Source organism: Haliotis rubra, unplaced genomic scaffold (genome assembly GCF_003918875.1).
Source record: "Haliotis rubra isolate DU_JTF1 unplaced genomic scaffold, ASM391887v1 Scf246, whole genome shotgun sequence".
In the NCBI taxonomy this organism is placed as follows: Eukaryota; Metazoa; Mollusca; class Gastropoda; order Lepetellida; family Haliotidae; genus Haliotis; species Haliotis rubra.
In genome coordinates this window covers 256,819-278,729 of record NW_025766514.1, presented here as the reverse complement: position 1 = coordinate 278,729, position 21,911 = coordinate 256,819, and the positions used below count along the sequence as shown (strand labels likewise).

Below are 21,911 nucleotides of genomic sequence, written 5' to 3'. Positions count from 1 at the left end.
TGCCGTCGGAATGAAAATGCCGGGAGATTCCTGGAAATTCGAACTGCATTCTAAAACGTCTTAATCCATTCCAAATGCACTCCAAGTATTCGTGTCAATTCTTGTAATATGCCCGAATGTTGTGAACATGTTCAAAACCTTCGAGGTACATTCGAAGTGGAAAAATATCGAACGGCATTCGAAGTGCATTCTAACTGCATTCTAAGTATTCTGAACGTATTCGAGGGAACATCGAAAAGGCAAGCCACTTCAAATCCTGCAAGAATGTCCCGAATGCACCTCGAATGTACTTCGATTGCTGGTGGAAATTTAGATGGAATATTCTTCAAACGTATAGGAATATTTCGATTGCACTTGGAATACAGCTCGAATGTACACCGAATACACCTCGAATACAGTCAGAACGTCCCGAATGCTCTTCAAATGAGCCCTGACGTCATCAGAGCACCGCCGAATCACATATAAACGTAGCCATCTGTCACTGAAACTTCAGATATCATTCACATCTTCAAGCTGCGCAAGTTGTCTCCAGCCTCCTGGCACCACGTTGTGCTGCTCATCTTCCTCATCCACCATACCATTGTGGAGATTAGGATAACGAGTCCTCATCAAGTTGTGCAGGCAGACACAGCATTCAGTGATGTCCTTTACAACGGAAGGCCTTGGCAGCATGGTGGTGAGGAGGATTTACCAACTCTGGGCCATGATTCCAAATGCATTTTCCACAACCCGTCGGCCCCTGCTGATCCTGTAGTTGTAGATTATTTCGTCTCTCTGGAGAGTCCTATGACCATACGGTTTCACCGCGAAGGCCCTTATTCCAAAGGCATCATTTCCCAGAATAAAGCATGGCATACGCTCGTCATCTTGGGGTAAAGGGGAACGGATCATGAAATCATATGCCTCCGTCTTCAAGACAATCCTTGAGCTCGCACTCGTTGAAGATCTGAGCATCAGACATACTTCCGTAAGCACCAAAGTCCACCCACAGGAACTTGTAATTTGTTGTGGTACAATGAGCCGCTCTTGGCAGGTTTCCCAATGGCCACATGATTTCATCTAAAGCTCCTACGGCATGAGGAAATATTCCACCTGTTTCTAAATGCCTCTTCAGTGGGTGCCCATTCTTCTGGAGTGGTAGGGCAGATGGTAACCCCACCCTTGTATTCCTCCACAATGACCTTACATACTTCTGGGATGATGAGGCTGATTGTGTTCCTTCCCACGCGGAAGCTGTACATGATGCTGGGGTACCTATCACCTGAAGCCAGGAACCTCAATATGATGGCTAGCTTCAAGTCTGGAGGTAGCGCCTTTCTCATATATGTATCCTGCTTCTGTGTTCTTGGTCCCACTCTCTGCACCAACTCATCAAACATCGCAGGCTCCATCCTGAGGTAGTTGAAGAATGACTGCGTGTCCTCAACTCTGAGCTCCTCCATCTGTCTTGTGTAATGTCCATACAGCCTCCTCTTTTCCTCAGTCAGCCATGGTCTGGGCAGGAATCTCCTGGGTCTTCTCCTGTTTCTTCTCCTGGTCTCCTCCACATCACTTTCAATCAGCAACGCAACATGGTCCAAGTGGTCCATAATCTATGGGAGTGGGGCAGTGACTGATGAATAGTCCAGATTCTACGGGTTTTTATACCCCATCGTGGAACATTCCGGCAGCATTCTCGATGCATTTCGGACATTCGTGTTACAATCTAAGTGCATTTGAAGGACATTTGAAATATTCGAGCTGCATTCTGTTTTAATTCCTTAACATTCGATCCATATTCGGGGGTCATTCCAAGAGGGTTCTGAATGCATTCTATGTATATTCGTACAGCATTCGAGGTACTTTCCAACTGAAATTCGAGTGCTATTCACGCAGCAATCGAACCGGACTCGTACGGCAGTCGAAATTCATTTGAGTTATTCGTAGTGTCTTCTAACGGCATTCTAATTATCCCCACCGATTCATTCGAGCTGCATCTGTGATCTAGTACATTTGGAATGAGTAAGAAGCATTCGAGGCGGGTTCGAAGTGCGTCCTAAGTATTCGAAGAGCATTCTTACAAAGCTCGAAAAAATTGTTTATTCTCTCCCGAATGCGGTTCGAATTTTGGGAAAATAAAATTTCTGGCTGATTCTCCTTGATTCCTGTCAATTCGAAATAAGTGTGAAGGACCCTTTAGGGACGCAGTTCTGATCAGTGAATTACCTATAGATGTAGATAACATGGCACAGAGTACATGACGAAACATAACAATGAGCAGGTGATGAACCATGACGTGTAGACGTTGGGAGCGTGACTAGGGGCAGGTGATGAGAACATTCCAATGAGCAGGTGACGAGAGACGAGACGAGAGCGTGACAATGAACAGGTGATGAGAACGTGACAAGGAGCAGGTGACGAGAACATGACTATGTGCAGGTGATGAAAACATGACTCAGTGTAGACGATGAGAGAATGACTAGGGACAGGTGATGAGAACGTGACAAAGAGCAGGTGACGAGAACGTGACAAAGAGCAGGTGATAAGAGCATGACAAAGAGAAGGTGATGAGAACATAACAATGAGCAGGTGATGAGAACATGACTCAGTGTTGACGATGAGAACGTGACAATGAACAGTTGATGTAAATATGACACAATGTAGACGATGAGAGCGTGACTAGGGGCAGGTGATGAGAACATGCCAATGAGCAGGTGATGAGAACATGCCAATGAGCAGGTGATGAGAACATAACAATGAGCAGGTCATGAAAACATGACACAATATAGACGATGAGAGCGTGACTAGGGGCAGGTGATGAGAACATGCCAATGAGCAGGTGATGAGAACATGCCAATGAGCAGGTGATGAGAACATAACAATGAGCAGGTCATAAAAACATGACACAATATAGACGATGAGAGCGTGACTAGGGGCAGGTGATGAGAACATGCCAATGAGCAGGTGATGAGAACATGCCAATGAACAGGTGATGAGAACATGACAATGAGCAGGTGATGAGAACATGACAATGAGCAGGTCATGAAAACATGACAATTAACAGGTGATGAGAACATGACTCAGTGTAGACGATGAGAGCGTGACTAAGGGCAGGTGATGAGAACATGACAAGGAGCAGGTGATGAGAACATGACTCAGTGTAGACGATGAGAGAGTGACAAGGAGCAGGTGATGAGAACATGACTCAGTGTAGACGATGAGGGTGTGACAATGAGCAGGTTGTGAGAACATGACAAGGGTCAGGATCATACGAACGTAATTTTGCAATTCTGTGTCTGCTACTGATTGAACTGAGTTTATGCTAAGGTGGCTGACGAATGTTGCCACATACGCCTTCAGTCGCCTTGACACGAATATTCTCCCCTTTTCCTTTCAGGTTAAACGTTGGCATGGATTTATCACAATGCTGCTTCCATAATTTGCCATTCATTCGTGTACTTTCTGGTCAATCTGTTGCTTTGGTACACTCAAGAAATGTGGGCGTTAGTTGGTGCGTCCACGTTATTCTTGTCGGGGTTCTGTGCCTCCCGACAGAGCGAGTCCCATGTCCTACTTGGTTGGTTCGTATACAGAAGGGAGGCTGACTGGGTTGCGTGTTATGCTTCTTCACGTCGTTCTGTAACCCAGCAGTGAACCAACTTCGAGAGGGTATCCTGACACTTGCCAATCACGTCACTGTTAAAAGGGACAGAAAATTCAACAATATAAATAATTTAATCTATCAAAAACGACAAGGTCAGGTTTGTTGGCAAGGATATATCTCAGGCTCTATATGGGAAAATTGGAACAGATTTTATACCTGTCATTTTCTATGATGCCCACTATTCAGGGTCATACCATGGATGCACCTCGGCGTCAAAACACTAAACAAGGCGAAGACTGTAATAAAAGTACACCATCATGCCACTTAGGAAACTAAAGTGCGAAGGCTAGGCATCCACTGATAGGGTGTTTGACACATTCATTCTAAACATTGCATAATCTATATATTTATGCTTTGATGCAAACTTTGGTGGTTTTGATTGGGAAGTAACAGGTTCTGAGCAGCAAAGCGACAACCATGTCTCACTTTGCAGACCAGCAGACGTCAGCCAAGGGAAGAACTCTGGAGGGTTCTTCTTCTTCTCAAGGGGGTAGCCTTGCGGTTAAAGTGTTTGCTCGTCACGTCGAAGACCCGGGTTCGATTCCCCACATGGGTACAATGTGTAAAGCCCATTTCTGGTTTCCGCCGCCGTGATATTGCTGTAATATTGCTAAAAGCGGCTTTAAACTATACTCACTCACTCTTCGGAGCGGTTTTTCTTTTGATCCTTCTGGATAATACCCTTTTCTGTGTCTTTATCATTGGAAGCCGCATTGTGCTCCCCCAGTGCTACAGCAGCAGCAGCAGCAGCAGCAGCAGCAGCAGACACACAACAGTTGATGTCGTGCAAGAACAGTCATCACTTAAAGTGACAAAATATGTTGATTCAATTTTCTAATTTGATTCTGTAGATATGATTTCTAATATTTGATAGTTGTACTCATGAGAATACAGTAATTACATTTCGAATGCAATTCAATTGAAAAGTAATATTCATTAAAGGCTAATGTTTTATGGCTGTTCTCTTGTTGCAGCAACACTTGTCCAAAGCTTCCGCTGGACCATTGGTTTCTAATTGATGTAGTGCTTGTCGCCCTGTCCGCATCGTCAAGTGAGAGTCACGATAAGTAAGTTTGCACCAATACTATTCTTCTCATAGAGATTTTACCATGAAGAAGGCTTGACAAAGTAACCTGTGAGAGTCAAGATCACTTCTAAAAATCTGTATAAATTACAACTAACATTCTTTTCCCGCAGTTTTTCGATATTCCTCCTGATCGAAAGACGACACGTTTTGTTTTCTATAATTTACTTCAATTCCGGTGGATTTTCAAATAGGTATGTTCCCTTCGTAGGTGTATATCACAGTCCACAACTTCACGTTAGATAGTCTGCGAGGGATGCTGCAAAAACACGTAGTGTCTCATTACTAACAAATATACCTTGACTACCATTTGGCCAACATCACTGCGAATTCATCTAAAAAAGATAATTATTACGTTTTGGGCCCGACAGGTACCGATATGGCAGGTGAACCAGTCAGAAGAACCACCCTTCATTCGAGCACATGATGATAAGTTGGAATACATGGCGACAGTAGAAAGTACGCTTTGGTTCTCACTTCATTAACCCCCACCCCGGGTCCCATTTTTTTTATTCGTATTCCCGGTGCCCGGGACTCGCAGGCCTGGGGACACTCATATATTTTTTAATATATTTTAAACAAGAAAAGCCTATGTCTTTGAAATATGAAAACTTATCCATACAGGTTCACGAAAGCACTATGGGGGTATGCAGAGACTAGTAGAAGAAAGGGGTAAGATTGTTGACGAACTGCGCCAAATCATCAAGGATATAAAACCAACTTGGTGTAACCGTGACTGTTGTCCAACCAAGATGCTACTTCAAATCATTGATTGTGTTCTGCCAGTTATTACGAAAGTTATCAACTTGAGCCTGTCAACCGGAGCGGTTCCTGGGCCTAGATTTTCGAAGCTCTCTTAGCGCTAAGATAGTCGTAAGTGCCATACATTAACATTAACTTACGACTCTCTTAGCGCTAAGAGAGCTTCGAAAATCTAGGCCCTGTAAGCTTCATGAGAGCTATCATTAAGCCTACAATCAAGAAACCTTCACTTGATCCAGACATCTTGAAAAATTACAGGCCAATATCTAACTTATCTTTTATTGTCCAAAGTCTTGGAGAAAGTTGTAAAGATCCAACTTTTGGAACACATGGAGGCATTTTCCTTGCTGACAAGTATCGTTCTGAGCACAAGTCTAACCACAGCAAGGAAACGGTCCTTAATTGTGTCCTTGACCAGATTAAGATGAGGGTTGACTCTAGTTCAGTGGCTATGATGATGTGTTTGGACCTCTCTGCCACATTTGATACGGTTGACCATTAAAGACTATTGGACCGCATACACTATGATAATGGCGTGTGCAGCACAGCACTGGCATGGATTGCTTCTTATGTGTCTGACAGAGTGCAAGCAGTGCAGATTGGTAATGTGCGATCCGACGATATGTCTCTGATCTGTGGAGTGTCACAGTGGATCACTTCCACACAAACAAAGACAAAAAAAGCTGTTTCCAAGGTCGAGAGATGCATCTCAACAATTCAACATTGGATGTCATCAAACATGTTGATGTTGAACGATCGACGACAAGACAGAAGCACTGTTTATAGGGGCACCCTCAAGACACATCACTCACATGGTCCGCGTTTAAAACCTACTGTTGAGGTCTACTCTGGATGTCCCATTCAGATACACAGGATTCAGGTGGACGGCTCGGGGACCAAACATTACCATCTTTGGCTTTAAACATGCCACTGTTAACACTAGTATCCAACCTTTCATGTTCTGCTTCTGATAAATCAGATGCTTCCAATTCAGATACATCAGATCGCACAAAATCACTATCAGAGCCACTATCAGAGCCACTATCTTCAGAGTCAAAATTCATTCCTGCTTCTTCGAGTGGAACACTTTCCAAAAGGTCTCAAACAATTATCTGCTCCTCGCTAAGTCGACCGCCTCCGTGGTGTAGTGGTTAGCGTCCGCCCGGTGAGCGGAAGGTCGTGGGTTCGATCCCTGACCGCGTCATACCAAAAGACGTTAAAATATGGTACTTGTTGGTCCCTGCCTGGTGCTCGGCATTAATGGGTACAACAAGGACTGGTCGGCTTGGAGTCAGTATAATGTGTCTGAGTGGGGTATTCATGCTTCACTGCGGCTCGGTATCTCAGTGGGCTAGCACTATAAAACCAGCTTAAGTCTGGGCTAGTACAAGCAGCCGCACATACACATACACACGCATGCACGTCGTCATATGAGCGAAATATTCTCAAGTACGACTTAAAACCCAATTTCACCTCACCTCACTCATTGTCAATAATATAGACTATTACAGTAACTTGAACTCTAGAACATTTTCTATCTCATGATCACGAAAGAAACAGTATGACCGGGCCTTCTAGGCCCGGATACTGGGTTATTAGGTGAAAAAAATAATCTTTTCGACTGTATATAATTAATGCGATGACCAATATGTATTTTAAACCTGTGCCAGTGTTAAGCACATCAGATGTGACGAATACATTGTGGTGTAAAGGCGCAACAATTTAACATAGAGCTTGGGCGATGTAGCACAACACAGTCACGCACTGAATCTACAGGTACAATGTATAACAGCTGAAACAGTGTTGCAAAACTTATAACACTGCCCCTAACAGTACATTGACTTGGCACTGCAGACGTTATGACTACATATAGTAGCAATCGTGAAGACCACACACACAGACTGGGCACCGGGGCAGGGCACTATGAGGTGAACTAGTGAACAGGGAGACTAACATCACCGGGGCAGGGCACTATGAGGTGAACTAGTGAACAGGGAGACTATCATCTAGACTCTCAAATGAACATGTATGGCAGAAGAAAAAAAACGGTTCATGAATTTTAGATATAAAATATAATGAAAAGGAGCAGAGAGACTTTCTTCATTTTCGTCTGAAACTGGTGAAATATAAACACACATTCTAGACTTGCATGGGCTTCCTTGAATATATATGTTTCAAGGTCTGTATGACAGACTATCGTACAGACAAAATGAATATATCCTACTGATGAGCGGGCCTTTCGTTACAAGTGACATAGATCACATAGGCGCCACACAAAGGGCACGAGTGAGGACAGGCCAAAACCGATGCTATGTCCCATTGGATCGTTGGTAAATTGAAACAATCGAAAGTATCAGTTTTTAGATATTATCCATTTTAAAAACAATCTGCTTTTAATGGTAATGCTGAGTTTCTGTACAAAAAATATTTTTAAATGTGGCACTAACATAATTTATAAATCATTATTTGTTAAACTAACATTCCAGAACCATTAGAAAGAAGACGACATCTCTCTCAGTGTGGCCGCCAGCACCAGTAGATGACAGTTCCGGGTAGACAGCCGGTAAGAGAGTGGACACTTGGCCACATGTATATAGACGCTCCACTGAATGTAGGATTGATTGCTATTTTTACTCATCACCCATCACTGATTGTGTTTTGTTATATTTGCGGCCACTAAACATTGCACATACATTCTTTGAAAGGTGGAGCCCGACAAACCGCGCTAGCATATGGGTCAATATATAGGTTATGTACCCAGGTATGATAATGTCATGTGAATGGTGGTTATGGATGTTCATCCCAAGAGATTGTTGAGTCGATCATGGGTATTTACTGTTTCTATTTCTTTAGAATCAAATATAAATCTCGAGTTTGAATGGTTTTGATTCAGAGTACACTGTATTACTTCTTTTGTCTGGAGTATATAATACACACCAAGTTTTAGCCCAATCGTTGATGTAGCATAAATCGCTATTCGATGTGCCTTCAAGAATATGATGTTCTGCAGATTATGTACCCCGAGAAGTTTCATCTGATAATGATATTGTTGTAGTCAAGGCGGTGTGTAATAGCATTTACATACATAATACCGGGCGGTTGGGTAGCCTAGTGGTTACAGCGGCCGCTCGTCACGCTGATGTGTGAAGCCCATTTCTGGTGTCCGCCGCCGTGATATTGCATGAATATTGCTGAACTCCGGCGTAAAACCCAACTCACTCACATACATAATAAATAAGAAAGGCCCAAATGACTGGACTTGAAACTTCTCTATTCAAATATACATTTTGATGTTGACGACCTGTACAACTTCATAGCCAGTTTAACACCTTACCCTATAAACACTATCCTTTTATTTAACACAACAGACTTCTGTGCCATGCACGATCAAATGCCTCCAAATGACACATCACAAAATATCATACACTAATCTCCTGGAGTATCTGAAGTATAACAATCATTGTCAATAAACTGTATCGACCAGAAGCCTATTTGACATGAAAACAATAGCTTATCATTAAAACATTAAAAGACATAGTATTTTGGAACAACTGTTTCAAACCTTGAGCAACCTCTACTCATTACACCATGGAGAAGCCTGTTCTCTTATGATCAAAGTTTGATTGTAACCACAGTGTTTTGGGAGATAATCTTGTGTGTACTCACATAATCCTATTACTATTAACAACAATCTATAGCAACAGTAAGCATGGTAAGGTTCCATGGCTAATGTATTTCACTTATGGAGTAGCCTGTTCTCTCATGATCAAAGTATGTGAGCATGGTAAGCTTCCATGGCTAATGTATTTCACTTATGGAGTAGCCTGTTCTCTCATGATCAAAGTATGTGAGCATGGTAAGATCAAGATCAAACAGTGACTTTGTCAGTCACTTAGAACTTGGAGCAGAGTAGTGTATCGTCACAGGTAATTAGACTTGGGACATACTCATTTATGCAAAAGGCGTGTTCAATATTGGGATGTAGGCAAAATGGGATGTTGGCAAAATGGGATGTAGGCAAAAAGGGATGCAGGCAAAATGAGACCAAGGAGGGATACTAGCCAGCTGACCATAACACGAAAAAAAACCAATTGAACTTTATTCACTCAAGGCTTCAATGTTGTATGATGAGGTTACAAGAGATATATACAGCCTTGTACATTTTTAAACACATACATTCATATAATGTACATGAATAATATAATGACGGAGTATTTATCTGAATTTACACAGCACATGGCGCAAAATATGGACAATCTTATTAAGGTGGATACATTTTTGTCTGAAATATATTAATCATATTAAATATTGAAGGCTTTGTAATGAACTTTTTGGGAATAAACATTTTTCGTATTTCGTTAAAATATTGACAGTTAAAAAGGTAGTGTCACTCATCTCCTCTTACGTTTAAGGTGCACAATGTACATTTTCTATAATTATAATCAATATTGAACCATCTTCCAGTTAAATCTTACATGTTTACACATTTACACGGAAACTCATAATTACGTCAGACATATCTGGTTTCGTAATTACAAAATAGTTTAAGAAACTAAACGTGACCGTTCGTAGTCCAAAGTAAGGTATGGCTTCTTTCTCTGCATTTATATAACACACAGAACCATTTCAGCCTCATTGTGTCAGAATGCACGGTTGGTTGATCATCATGTTCATTAACAGTGAGGTGAGGTGAGGTGAGGTGAGGTGTGAGGTGAGGTGAGGTGAAATTGGGTTTTACGTCGTGTTTGAGAATATTTCGCTCATATGACGACGTGCATGCGTGTGTATGTGTATGTGCGGCTGCTTGTACTAGCCCAGACTTAAGCTGGTTTTATAGTGCTAGCCCACTGAGATACCATGCCGCAGTGAAGCATGAATATCCCACTCAGACACATTATACTGACTCCGAGCCGACCAGTCCTTGTTGTACCCATTAATGCCGAGCACTAGGCAGGGACCAACAAGTACCATATTTTAACGTCTTTTGGTATGACGCGGTCGGGGATCGAACCCGCGACCTTCCGCTCTCCGGGCGGACGCTCTAACCACTACACCACGGAGGCGGTCTTCATTAACAGTGAAGGGAGTTTGAATTTCCCAGAACTTTTAACAAGATGACGTAAGACTTTCTGATAAAAATGTTTGTTTTATATCCCTACTACTTCATATCGTTTTTTTATTGTATTTCTTTGCTTTCAATTGGCCGACATATTTTTACATATCCCAGAGCATACATTTACAAAAAGAATATTAATCCCCATTTCATTGTGGTCCCATTCTGTGCTCTCACTGCCCGTACTCCATCTGATCTCAGCTATAAGTAATACTCTAACGTTTATTTTATGAAGTATTTTTATTTGAACTCATAAACATTCCCGGGGTATATTTGTTAGTATTGACTGCTGCATGTAGGATTATAAAACATATATACAAAGTTATAAAACATTCTCGTTTTGAAAATTTAACCTTGTACTATATGGACAACCTACCGTGGTCTAGTCTGTCTTATGAATATTTGATCACATATCAGCACCTGAATGTATGATGATCACATATCAACACCTGAATGTATGACGATCACATATCAACACCTGAATGTATGACGATCACATATCAACACCTGAATGTATGATGATCACACATCAACACCTGAATGTATGATGATCACATATCAACACCTGAATGTATGACGATCACATATCAACACCTGAATGTATGACGATCACATATCAACACCTGAATGTATGACGATCACATATCAACACCTGGATGTATGACGATCACATATCAACACCTGAATGTATGACGATCGATCAACACCTGAATGTATGACGATCCCATATCAACACCTGAATGTATGACGATCACATATCAACACCTGAATGTATGACGATCACATATCAACACCTGAATGTATGATGATCATATATCAACACCTGAATGTATGATGATCATATATCAACACCTGAATGTATGATGATCACACTATACAGTATTACTATTATTACTACATATTGATACAAATATTTTAAAAAAACCATAAAAAATATATATTAATTTGTATATGTTCTTGTTTGTATTTGATCTATGGCCCCGTTGACTTAAATAAATGGCCCTTTTGACTTTTTCAATTTTGGCCCTTTTGTCCTTTGGCCCTTTTGACTACAACCCTGTCACAAGCATCTGCTTTTACCACTCAACTATCATACCACCCCTAATTCGGCTTAGATATGAATGGTGTTTGAATGGAAATGTTCGTCAATATAAATATTATTTGATGTCATATTATCATATTAATATAATCATCATTAAACAATGTAATTTCGTGTTATCATTACTGTATTCACTGAATGCAGGCTAATTGTGCGATTTTATCTCCTAGGGGTCCAAGGGAAATAACTCCTTCCAAACTATTCATGAAAAAAACATAACGGTAGAAATAATAACTGGTCCCTCAATCTTCATGTGCGCCATCTTCCGTGAAAATTCCCAGACAGGAGCACTATGTTAGGATTTCAAGAGAGGCGAACTTCAGACTTGTCAGGTAAGGAAGGCACCACTAGGACAGTCTTGCGGCTCTTTCATGTTAAAACGAACCAGTTTTGTGGAGCATGAGAGTTGGGCATGATATATAACATGCGTGAGCTGCGTGTCGAATGTCAGTCGCAAGACATGTGTCAGACTAGAGAACAAAGCAATCGTCTTTGTTTACTCTTATAGTCCTTCAGCCATTTGCAAAATTGATTCGGGTTATGAATCGTGTCATTTCACATGACCTTTCTTATCACTCAAACGACATCGTGGTTGTTTGCGTCTTGAGTGTTAGTACGGACGATCATTTGTATAACATTGTTTTGGTTGGAAGATCTCTGGACATGTGCTCGTGCTGCATGAGTTGAGCGCGCGGCTCGTGGCGAGATGGTGTTCGTCTCGGTGACAGGCTGACCCAGGCCGGCGCACGGGCTGGATTCCCTGTCTTCCTGGCTGTTTGTGATGTAAGACAGGTGCCCTTTGAACACGACAACGACATTACTGATCTACAGTCCTGGTTGGACTTTTAATAAAACCTATTGCAGTATGGGTGCAAAACAGAGTTCTCGCTCACACACGATAAAAAAACCACATCATAAAGTTGGCAGTTACTTATATCAGTTCCTGACAATATGTTGTAAAGCACGTTACAGTTGATAAGAGAAGGACTGTAGGAGAATGGGCATAATCTGATTGATTTGATTTGATAGGTGCATAGTTAGGAACAAAATATAGATTGGGACACTTATTACTTCATGTTCAGTTTCTGCAATGATTGTAAAAAGATAAAAAAAAAAAAATCCTTCCTTGCAGTAGCCCACAAAAACCAATAAAGTTATTAAAGTCAGAAATGAGTTCTTTCAGCGTCACTTATAAGTGTTTTAGTTGTCTGTGTTCAAAATTGTGCATGTCAGTTCTCCCACTAAACCTTGTCATATCCAGTATTGATATCACAACCTTGTCACTTGTGATTGGAGCATGACAGGAGAAGTTAATGATCCCATGCCTTGAAGTTATGAGAAGTGCTGAAAGCTTGTGAACATGTAACTCCAGATACATACCTCATTTAGATCAAACAAACAAACTCCTTACGATGTGATGGCTACCATGTTGCACGATTTGCATATTTGACAAACCATTTCACCAAAACCAAATGTTTTACTCCCATATGATTCTTCACATCTAAGAATACTGAGATAAATGAAGGCAAGATGGGTTTTTAGCCAATCAGGTGTCAGCGTTTTAAAAATATATGATTACACATTTGCAACCTTGCTTCAGAAGTTTCAGAAGACTGATCCACACAGAACATAATAATTGCTTACAGATGGTTATTCCCCTTTAGGTGAAGATGCCACAAAGCTGAGAAACTGCAGGATGTATGGAATATTCACAATGTGATGGTGCCACTATAGTATACTTTCTCCTTTCTAAAATTGTCAGTTTGTTTGGAAAATGTGAAGTCTAAACTTTTGGTTAGAAACTTTTTCTGCCACAGCCTTTCATGAATATGACAGCCTCCCACTTGCCACACCTACTTGCCAGAACCACTTGCCAGAACCACTTGGCAAGTGGGTAAATATCATATTCTTGCCCTTTCGCAAGTACGAAAACTTGACCTGTTGACAAGTCATTCAATATCAAAACAAGAAACAACTGAAAGTATTAATGCTGAGAACTGAAGAACACACACGGATGAGATAAAAAATATTTATAAAAATGGAAACAAGAGTTAAAATATTCTCAGGCAAAGTCTAGTGGCTAACCCATGACAGTGAAACTGGCTTTGAATCAGCCGGGCAAGTAGAAATTTTACGTTCACATGCCTTTGCGCAATTGAAAACCCCTGATGGTTGTAGCGATGCATCGAACTATCGATGGATTGCAACCGATAGCAATTAATCGATGGTACAAAGGAAAAACTATCGTTACATAGAGTTATGTGCGTTGGAGTGCTCTTTATGAATATCCTACACACAACTTCCGTACGGAGCAATTGTTCACATTCCATATATGGCACGTGTTCTCTGCTGGGAAGCTGAGTTTTCAGTTATCAATTTCAGGCAAGTCGTAAGGGATAATATGTCTTTTGTTGCATCAATAGGAAGCTAAAGTGAGTGCATATGCCCCAATATATATAATTATAGGCCAAAATATTGTTGAAAATGTGCCTCTAAGTCAGTCAACAAAACTACTACTAATACTACTACTTACTTACCCCCATGCGAGGTAAATAACGAGCAGTTGTAATCTTATCATCGCTATGTTACCTTTCTGCATATAGGGGTGACTACTGTGGGGAAACAGCTATTGTGATAGCGATAGCCTATTGTGACCAACTATAGCAATACTATTGCCATAGGGTTTTTTCTCCTTGAATTGTCTCATTTGAAGTCATTTCCCATATGAATGTATAGTTTATATGAAATAGAAACAAGCTGAAGTAGTTTCAGTCTCTTTTAATAACTGACAAGAAACTTGAAACCCAGATCAAGTAAACAATCATGTTTAAGAGGTAACAGGGGCTGATAACTCTAAATCAAACTGAACAAATCTGATACTTCCTGTATTTTGCGCTGTGCATTTATCAACGGAAGTCAATTACTATCAATTGATAGTCACAAATACTATCGATGCATCAATAATTTTTCGTTTCTACCATCAAATAATTGCTATTGGAGACTGCTACCCATCGATAGTTCGTTTATTGGATTAACATTGTTTCACTAGTATATGATGTCAGGTCACGTGGCGCCACACTCTGCTCATTAACTCTCAGTAGTTTCTGAAACGTGAGTAGTTTGTTAATGTTTGGGGCTACCAATGTTGACTTTAGGATGCTTTATAAAGATCTTTGCAGTAGTCAAACGGCACATTTGACAAAAGATACATTTCTCTACCTGTTAACTGAATGTGTCATGATTTGATTTTACAATGTTACTGAATATCTCCTTTAAATTCTAAGGTACCACCAAAACATCTTTGCTGTAGTCAAACGGCACATTTGGTGAAAGATACATTTCTCTGCCTGTCATCTGAATGTGTCCTGGCACTCTAAGTCACAAACACTTATATCTGCCAACACAGTAGTGTTGGGATTTGGTAAAATCTCATAACTGATGATTGGGCCATTACAACTGATCTATCATGAAAAGTAACTGGTTAGTGTTATTTATCAAATTTTCCTGTTATATTTGTTCATGCACAAAAAAATAAAGAAAAAACATGTAGTTTTTCTTCGAATTGCACAGAATGCACTTGCAAATTTCCCATCTTTAAAGGATGACTAGTATGTCAGGAACATAAATTTCCAAGAGCCTTAAACATAACTTCAATCTTGACTTGGAACGAGCTCTATTTGATTTTTTGTCAACTAAATTGCAGGTGATCTATTATAAATAAATATTGGAGAAGTAACTTTGGTAAAAAATGCCAGAAAAATCTCAAAGAAATTGACATATTTTACATCTATTATGGATGGATTTATTAACAAAACAGTATTGAGAACATAATCTAGAAGCATGAGTATGGACAAAACTTTGTGTAAAATATAATTATATTTCATCCCAATAGTTCTGGTACAATATTACCGATGACACAATTTTCATATTGATAATTAAAGTACTGTCGGAAAAGCTAGAAAAATGCTTTTTAGCCTTAATATCTTTATAAAGGTGATAAATGAACTATGTTGTCAATATATCAACTCGCCTATTGTCTACCTAATTTTTATTTCAATCGATTTAACCTTCCCATGCATTTAGAGGGCAGTTTACAGGAGAGAATTTGGTACCAAAACAGCAACTTAAGATTTTTTCAGAGTTCAACAACAGAAATCTGAAATAGTCTTTACATTTATGCTAATCATACAGGTGGTGTAAAAATATGAATTAACGTTTTTCCTAAACAAATAAATGTTGAATGTTTGTGTTACTCTACTTAATTATCGTTTCTTTATTGAAGAAATATTAATATAAATGTTAAGTCTTGATAAATAAGTTTCCCGTCATGCATGCACATCTTTATCACAGCCTCCACTATGGCCAACGATTTGCAGTCAATTGTTGCAAAGGTTTATAGTTTTTTTCTGCTTAAACAAAGACAGAGGTAAACCTTTCATTAGTTTGGAAAGGGTTTATTACAGATCTTATAGAGCTGTTGGCATGTCTTACCAACTAGTTTACTATATTGTAAACAAATCAGACAAGACAGACACCGTCTCAAATGCAAAACTGGGACGTGAAACCATCCTTGACAACTTTGACAAGGGAGTGCTTAGACGGGCGGTCTACAAACTTTATGAGAAGAAAAATATATATATTCTAAAGAAGCTACACCAGTGACTTCGTTAAATCTTTGGTCAATGTTCACAACTAGATTAAACTGACCGAATTACATCCATATTTTTTCAATGAAATATACTGTTGACATGCAAAACATTTATTAAAACGTTGCACATTTCTACAATCAATCGATAAGATAACACAAGTGATAGGATTCTTTCCAATGTACAGTAATTTGTATGTTTATTTCAAAACAAACACACATACACAAATGATCCTTTACATAACCGATACGTAATGTACACATATTCAACATTTTGCAGAAAATATCTATTGAGATGACCCCTCCCACGAGCGTGTGCTCAGGTGTCAATTTCACCTGTCGATACAGTGGATGCTGATGACGTAACACAGGCACTTAATGTTTGTATCAAATAACGTCCCACTCCCCCTTATTTTTCTAAGTTTTTGGTATTTTCATCAGTAAAAACACATTTCAGAGCATGTCTCAAAATTTATTCCCTCGGTCTACATTAGGTAAATGTTTCTTGAAGTGATATTTGTTATTTAAGTAACTGTAATACCTCTGAATTTTAAATATAAGTCAAAAAGCATTTTTCTAGCATTTCCGACAGTACTTTAATAATTCTTCCCATTGATGATATTTCCAATGATCAATTGTTTTACTTTTAGCCCATCCATTTCATCAAACAATGGCATCAATATTAAAAAAACATGCACGATGAACTTTTCTTAATTTTTAGGATGTCTTTGGTAGCTAGACAGGGCTCCAAATAACTTTTGGGGGTGCAAGTGTATTTACACATCATATTGCAAGTGGAGGTGTACTGAGAATTTTGAAGGAGTACTGACATGTTTTTGTGTGAGCGAGTTGTGATGTGGTTTGTCTGGACAATTCATCGATCACTATTTCCTACCATGTATTTGTATTTGAAGACGCATGAGAAATAACTGAAGCGACTGTGTGATGCGCGAAATGTCAGGTCCGACTGGATATAAATAGGAACAGTGTAGTTTTTAGCCAATCGAAAAATAGTGACGCATATTGTTGCATGGCAACGCATGTGATTACTACTGTTGGGGTTTCCTCATGTGTCAAATCGTGTTTCGCAAAAGAAACTTGACAAGTATTTATCTGAAATAGATTTCTATTTGCACGATACGCACGGAAATTAAATGTTAGACGTACAAAGGTATTTATGTGCGTACACGATATGCTTGAAATCTTATATTATGTCGTACTTAATTGATTTTGAGGCGTACATTACGCCTGTACGCCCCTTATCTGTAGCCCTGGCTAGACATGATGTTGACAATCTTTAGTATGCATGGAATCTGTAAACCTAGAGACTAACTGAATGCTCCTTTTAAGTTGAGTAGAAGATGGGTCGATACTTACTTCTATATACATGATTTACAAGTTTTTTCACAGGGCAAAATAATGGATATAAATGAAGATGTGTTTGCCATTAGAAATAAAATGATCAAAGACATGTGTTTATCTTGGAAATAATTTACTGATAACATTATTTTTATTGGATATATAAAAAAAGTATGGCAACACATATGATTGTTAACCCCCAGGGCTCCAGATAATTGTTCAACATCAGGAGTACGTACTCCTTATTTTTTCAATATAGGAGTACTGGAAAATCTTACATTTAGAGTACTGAATGGAATATAATGGCATATCAGTAACCTTGTGTTTCGTTTCATATATGCACCACAACATTGCTAGTCTTGTGTAAACAGGTCAATAAACAAAAAAACAAATTGAATACTTTTTTTAGATAAATACGTCTGTAAATGATTCTAAGACCGTACACCATTGCCGTGGTGCGTATCTGCTATGTTTTCTAAATTATTTCCTACCGTATCGTGAATATTTTTTATCCGTACATACGCCGATACGGCCCTTATCTGGTGCCCTGACCCCTGTTTTGACATTTCCATTCTTATCATAATTGGGCGTTTTTGTATGATTATTTTATGACCCTTTGGGCTCACTTTAAATTGATTTTTAGATATGCATGTGCTCTGGTCAAGGTGAGCATCACGTGCAGTATGTGTACCTGTCATAAACCAAATATCAAGTTTCAGTAAACTGTTACAGATCAATAACTTGGAAAATCAATTGATTTCATTATTGATGAAAATATATAGGCAAATATAGGGCCTTCCCAACTGACTACTGCTGGAAGATGGCAAGTTCTTGGTATGTGAAATGTTGACATGTCATAGAGGACTATTGCAAGTGCTGTTGGTTGTCATCCATCAATGACCAGCAGACTGGCCAAAATGCATCAGCAAACTAATGATGTAAAGGACAGTCAGTGTTCGGGTCGATCCTGAGTGATAAAGCTTTGAGAAGTTTATTATACAGCCCTTTTCAGAGCCACATCATTTAGCCAAGTGACTTTACATCATCGTTTGTTCAACAGAAAGGTCTGAAGTTACCTGAAATCAGCCAGGTATATCTCCAAATGACCATTCAGACATCCGTTGTTATCCCGAGACCTTAAAGCAGCATGATAGGCATCAACGTCACTGTAATTAGAGGTCATGGAGAACCCCCTGGGTGGACTCAAGGCAGTTCCTTAGGTTCATGACTGGTGGCCGTACTTGTGTTTTGTGCTGCAGAAACACTCCATTTGTACAGTGGAATATCTTGGAGCAAGTACTGTTTGGCGTGGGTTCACTGATGGTGCAGGGGTGCCTCTAACATGACTGACCTTGACCCTGTGATGATAACACAAAATCTGAATGAACAACGTTATATCACTGACATGCTAGACAGGGTTGTTGTACCACATTCAGATGACCATCCTCTGAACACAAGTCCTGTCATCATGTATGACAATGCACATTTGTGATTTCTTATGTCAAGCATCGTGAAAAAACCCTTTACTTTGGCCCTCGAGGAGGGCATGTTTTGACTTTATGGGTTGCAGAATATGCCAGAGAGAGAAGTTCAAGTACAAAATCTTGATGTATTGGAACAAACCTCCATCAAGAATGGACACAATACCTCAACTTCTGATACAGTCAATGAGGAGGAGGATCAAGAAGTTGACTGCAGTTAGCCGAGGTTACGCCAGATACTGACATTGACGCAGTTGTTGATACTTACATCTTTTCGTGAGGTTTAAGTGCCAGAAACCTGAAAATGAATGCACTTGGTAACATCATAATATGGTCATCAGCATTACAAAGTGAGGCAATTTCTGCCATGTTTGCTTCCAGGAATAAACTGCAGGTTTTCCTTCTATTGTTGTGTGTTTTCGATTTGCCATTTAATGTACATGTTTAATGTTGATTAACAATGACCAGAAGTAGATCAACAATTATTCAAAATACTTGTTCTAATTGGTGTGGATTTCAAAAGTGGGTGTGGAAAACCCTGTGTATCCTTCACGGGTCAATTGTTTTAAGAATCTAGTAGTTCGAACTTACTACATCTGGCCTTCTAGGTGTGAACTGATTGTACAGAATGTTTTTGAACTATAATACCATGTCGCAATATCTCTGGTCACTAAAAATTTAAGGAGGGATGCTCATTTAAATCACTTGTCATTCGCTTGAACATGTAAAAAACACACTTAAAAGATCAAACTCGTTCAGAACATTTTAATGACATCAATACATGGTCAATAAGAACAGTGTGTCAATCAGGACAGTACTCATGAAATACAAATTGTTCAAACACCAACTTTTGCAAGAATTCGTATTTGAAACGAAAATACCTGGCACAAACAATAAAGCTATGGAAATCGCCATTTTGCCATCGCCATATTGCCAAGTCATAACTCACTGGGCCAATGAATTTGAAGAACATCATTGACCTAAATAAAACAACCAATCAGTTGTAATCAAAAATTATTCAGCTGATAAGCACATGGTACATTTCTTTACCAGTTGCAAAAGATCTTGGAAGTTTTGACAGTGTAAATGAAGTTTTTGTAGACAATCAGTGACTTGGTGAATCAAGACTTGGTGTCACCTTCTTGTTCTTTATCACTCCACTTGTTCACAGCATCAATTTCAAGGTTGAGGTTTTGCAGCAACTGAGAACGTGCTTACTGTTCACCAGTCATTTCTTCATCAAACCCCTTGAATGGGTTGTCACTGTCAGAGTTTTTAAGAAGCTTGAAGAAGGGTATCTTTGGAACCATCTTGAGTATTGCTAATGCGCATTTCCGAAACAACTTCACATTAACTTCTGGGGTAGCTGCTTGCCAGGCCTGCTTTAGAATTGTTGGCTTTTCGAGGGCTTTTGAATTGTTGGCTTTTCGAGGGCTTTTGGATTGTTGCCTTTAGATCCACCCTTCCACTGAACAACCAGTCATCATATAGGTTTCTGTATGCATCCTTAAAAGGCTTATTCCAGCTCACATCACATGGCTTCAGCCTGCTTGTACAGCCTCCTGGGATGATAGCAAAATCTGTATTGTACATGGTGGAGAGGGCTTTCTTAATTTCTGGTGTACGGTGAGGACTGACGGAATCCCCCACAAGAAGCGATGCGTTTGAGAATTTCTTCCCCACACAGTTTTCAGCCAGAATTGCATCACCTCTTAATTGGCCCAGGACTAAGGCTCATCTTGACCATCACACAGGGACATCTTTCGGGGGTCACACCTTGTAGCCAAACAAGTGGGGTCAGCTTCATCACATCCGCCATTGCAGCCAAGCAAACTGTTACACGTTTTTCTCATGACCAGTCCTTCCCATTGAAACTGTTGTGTTGCCAGTAGTTTCTAAGGTGTAGTTGCCAGGCATGTCCATCCAAGAGGGGGTTCATCTGTTGTGTTGCCAGTAGTTTCTAAGGTGTAGTTGCCAGGCATGTCCATCCAAGAGGGGGTTCATCTGTTGTGTTGCCAGTAGTTTCTAAGGTGTAGTTGCCAGGCATGTCCATCCAAGAGGGGGTTCATCTGTTGTGTTGCCAGTAGTTTCTAAGGTGTAGTTGCCAGGCATGTCCATCCAAGAGGGGGTTCATCTGTTGTGTTGCCAGTAGTTTCTAAAGTGTAGTTGCCAGTAGTTTCTAAGGTGTAGTTGCCAGGCATGTCCATCCAAGAGGGGGTTCATCTGTTGTGTTGCCAGTAGTTTCTAAGGTGTAGTTGCCAGGCATGTCCATCTAAGAGGGGGTTCATCTGTTGTGTTGCCAGTAGTTTCTAAGGTGTAGTTGCCAGGCATGTCCATCTGAGAGGGGGTTCATCTGTTGTGTTGCCAGTAGTTTCTAAGGTGTAGTTGCCAGGCATGTCCATCCAAGAGGGGGTTCATCTGTTGTGTTGCCAGTAGTTTCTAAGGTGTAGTTGCCAGGCATGTCCATCTAAGAGGGGGTTCATCTATGTTTTCAGTTGCACGTAGGGGGAAATTCTGATGCTGTCTCATTCAGATAATGTATCTCAGAAATGACATCAGTTTGTCAAGAATTTCTTCTCTCTTCTGAGCAATGTGATTTGCTCTACGAAATGAATTTTGTTCCGTTTCATGAAGGAACAAACTTTATGGAGAACTACATCTACAGCTGGCTTTGAAAGTTTGGTTTCCAGGTTCTTTGTGAAGTTATAGAGCTTCTCTCTTCATA

The 21,911-nt window shown here is 39.9% G+C and overlaps 1 protein-coding gene across 1 annotated transcript in view; it reads left to right on the top strand.

The window, feature by feature from the left end:
• The first annotated feature begins 11,943 nt into the window (after positions 1-11,943).
• LOC124279068 (zinc finger protein 629-like) overlaps positions 11,944-21,911 on the top strand; it is a 29,811-nt gene continuing 19,843 nt past the window's right edge. Inside the window, exon 1 of the mRNA XM_046714867.1 lies at positions 11,944-12,033. The gene's annotated coding sequence lies outside the window, so the exon portion shown is untranslated. The remainder of the gene's footprint in view (positions 12,034-21,911) is intronic.